The sequence below is a fragment of the Aythya ferina genome (assembly GCF_964211825.1).
Source record: "Aythya ferina genome assembly, chromosome: 1".
NCBI classification, from domain to species: domain Eukaryota; kingdom Metazoa; phylum Chordata; class Aves; order Anseriformes; family Anatidae; genus Aythya; species Aythya ferina.
Window position 1 is genome coordinate 203,297,779 of NC_140296.1, and position 3,687 is coordinate 203,301,465.

Genomic DNA, 3,687 nt, shown 5'->3' on the forward strand with positions numbered 1-3,687 from the left:
TTTCTTGCTTCAAAGGGAGAGAATTGAGAGGATTGTGTTTTTCCTGGGGCATCTTTAGGTCAAATGAGAAGATGAATGCAGTGGTGCGTGTGCTCTGGTCTGTTCTTGTCTCACACCTACGATGTAATCTGGAGGAAGAGGATGGGTTAGCTCATGACACACAGCATTACTCCATTTTGGAAGAGAGCAGGCTGCCATCCTGATCCCCTTTTTCCTAGCACTGGCCTGGCATCCAGTGATGGTAAGTTTGAATTCCTGAGGTTTTTATGCATCTCTCCAAGGTTAGGTACTTGCTGGCTCAGCTTAGGGCACCATTGGGTGTGAGTGGAAGCAGCCCCACAAAAAGAGAAAAGCCGCAGAGCCTGTAAGCAGCAGAGCATGGATATTGCAGATGGCAAGGCTGGGTGCTGCACCAAGTAAGTTGCTTTTAACACTTAAACAACTTTTATCTTAGCTTGAAATTCATTCCGGTTTGGTGATCCTTATTTATATAAAAATCTCTTTGCCTTTTCTTTTCAAACTGGGGTGAAGCAGAAGGGCAAGCAGAGAGGAAATCAGCATTCAAAACTCCTCTCCACTTGCATGCACACTGCATTACTAAAATTAACATTGCGTCTGGTTCAGTGGGATCAATGCTGTAGCCAGATTATTTACTAATTAAAACCTAGATATATCTAGGAGGCAAAAAATTAAATCCCACAGACTCCAGTTTGCCCTGTTGTAACCCATCCTTGGGAAGCAGCAAGACATCCGATGTCTGCTTATTTACAGGCAGATATATATGTAGAGAGAAAGCAGATAATGATTCTTTTATTTCCAATCCCTCTATGTACAAACACGCAACCAAAACCCTATTCAGAAACTGGTGATTGTGTTCATTGTTCCAGAACACATAATAGCAAAGGGAAGCAGGAACTGCTTTAGTGAAGTAGAAATAGTTGAAGTTGCGCAAATGGGAGGGGGGCAGGGAAAGCAGCAAATAATTCTCACAGTCTAAAAGCTGCAGAGAGCCATAAATCACTAATCCTTGCACTCCGTGAGTCTAGCACCCCTGCTGAGCTACTGTAACTCTTATGATATGTCACAGGGGCCTGAGGTTTAGCCACAGTTCCTAATACACGGGCTACATCCTCCTGAATTCTGCACCAAAATTTGCATGGATTTCATGGTGGTTGAACTGGATTTTCTGGGGGCCACGTGACATTCAGACACAGTGCTCCCATGCTGTTTGGATACAGTGTCCCAGCCAGGGACATCTCCTGTATTCCTCTGATGGGGAAGGAGAATGGCCCAGGCTTGGGTAACCAGCTCCATTGAGCAGGCATCTGTCGTACATCTCCTGCAGGGACTGAGACAAACCAAGGCATGGAAGCCACACAGAATGGTCAATGTGCCAGTCCTGACAACGGCTTGCTCAGGAGCACTTATCTCAGGATTACACAGATCATAAGGGAAAGGTCACTGCTGGACACCTGATGGGAGGTATACCTATCTAGGAGCTCCTTGGGTAGCTTGTGGTTAAACCTCTGGTGTAGCATGTAGGCACCAAGAATTCAGTCCAATTTCCTCACTATAACTGTCCAGAGTCCTTTATTATGGTGTCCAGCCTGGTTCCCAAAAAGACGTGTTCTCCTGTAGGTCCTAAACACACCATCCTCATGAAGATGTGTCAGATACCCCCAGGTCACCTTCAGTGACAAGAGCAATGTGTCAAGGCAACAGATTTAATCTGTTTATCTTTTTCCCTGTTCTGCTCCCATCTAATTCGTGTATTCCTATTTGCACATCATTTTTTTCTCCTCATATCAGTGGAAAGAGCTCCAGCCTCCAGGAGCTGCCCTGGTTAAAGCCATTCCCATGTTTTGGTTCCTTGAAGTTATTCAGAATTTTCTGCACAAAGAAGAACCATTAGGACTCATAGTTTGTTCTGAGCCATCCCCCCGGCAGAGCAATTAAAATAAGAATCGTGAAAGAGCAATATTATTTTAAAAACACAGCACAGCTTCTGATATAAAATGGCACTAGGAATGGACTTGTCTAGGATTATTAGCTTCTTATTTTATTTTCAATAAAAACAGGGAAAGAAAGAGTGTTTACAAGCAAAGCAGTCTGTTCCCTAGTCAAAATATGCTGTCTGATTATGCTCTGGGACCAAGCAATTAACAATGATCAAAGAGCATATTTGTCGTTAAAAAGTTAATGGGGATACAAATATCACTATATTGATATTTTTTGCTGCTTTTTTTTTTTTTTTTTTTTTTCCTCCAGAAATTAGACCATAATTTGATAGCATTTGACAATATAATACTCATCATTTTTGGTTGTTTTAATGTGGGAGCAGAAGGTGGTCCTCTGCTTAAAAGCAAAAGCAAAAACAAATTCCCCAAAAACTTATCTTTCATTAAAATAAAAAAAGAAGACTCAACAATATTTTTTAGCCAGATTTACAGATTGCACAAGGAGGTGGTTAGTTCAACTACAGCAGGAAAAGAGTAATTCTGAGGACTAATTAAATATGCTGGTATGCAGATGGTTAATTGGATTAATAATTACTTTGCATATGTATAAAGAGGTTTTATGTTTGCTCAGGCAATTTTATCAGGGTTCCCCTGGGATTAAAAAATATCATGTTAATAAATGATTGTTTCAAATAGTAAGAGAATTCTGTCTTGGTTGTGACTAAACTTTGGAGGAAGAATCTTTCTGCTTCCATCAGAAGGTAATTTAAATAGGAAAATGATTTTTATTTCTTTTTTTTCTGTGCACTCACCTAGAGTCACTCTAGGGAAGAAAGAAAAGTGAAGCATGTTGTAATCTGCAGGAATCAGAAGACAATGGAAAAATCTGTTTTTAAGCATTTTTGGGGGGTGGGAACAAATTGCCATGGCAACTCTCTAAACGGATATGTCTTCAAGGAAATCATGCTGTTCTCTTGAAAAGTGTGATGCATAATACAACAAGCACTTGAAAGTTATCTTTGAAAGGCATGTGTACAGGAAAATCAGAAATATTTTATAAATTCAAACTTATGAAACATTCATGCTGATACACTAATGTTTCACACAGCAATTATTCTACCCAAAGGCAGGAGCTGAATTACCTTGCCGTGTATATGTGCATTTTCAAGCGTGCTTTGTGGTTGGACTGATCTGGTCTATCAGCCCTTTTCGTCTGCTTCGTGAGCACTCACACAGAGCTTCTTGCCGTCAATATATAAGTTACTACTAACTCTGATGGTCGTTCACTCAGAGAGTAAAATGTTTAACCCATTTCTTATAACATTTCTTTTTCTGACAGGTAGTGTCAGTCAAAATTTTCTTATCAGCAACATCGGGGCCATCAATGTGCTGAAGACAGTGGGATGAAAATAAAAAAAATAAAAAAAATAAAAAAAAAAGAATTTGGGCTAAAAATTTCCCTGGCAAAAGGAACTCCTATTTAATCCAATTGGATGGTTTGAGGCATCTGGTCACACTGAAACTTATTTTTTGCTCACAAAATTGAAGGATTCCCATCCTGGCAGAACAAGTAAGGGTCTAACCTCAGGATCCACTGCCCCTATTAATGACAAAAGGCATATTTCCTTTGATATAGGATATTTAGTTTCTAGGCCTCTCATCTGGAACAATAAATAAAATAAACTAGAGCCTGACCAGTACAAACACATAGGAAAAAAAAAAAAAAAAA

General features: G+C 39.9%; 1 long non-coding RNA gene across 1 annotated transcript; it reads right to left on the bottom strand.

The window, feature by feature from the left end:
* Positions 1–786: 786 nt before the first annotated feature.
* On the bottom strand, positions 787–3,255 carry LOC311434325. The gene is made up of 2 exons (XR_014691387.1): positions 3,101–3,255; positions 787–1,890 (listed from the first exon to the last, which is right to left on the bottom strand). It is a non-coding gene; the product is annotated as an uncharacterized lncRNA (long non-coding RNA).
* Between the last annotated feature and the right edge of the window lie 432 nt (positions 3,256–3,687).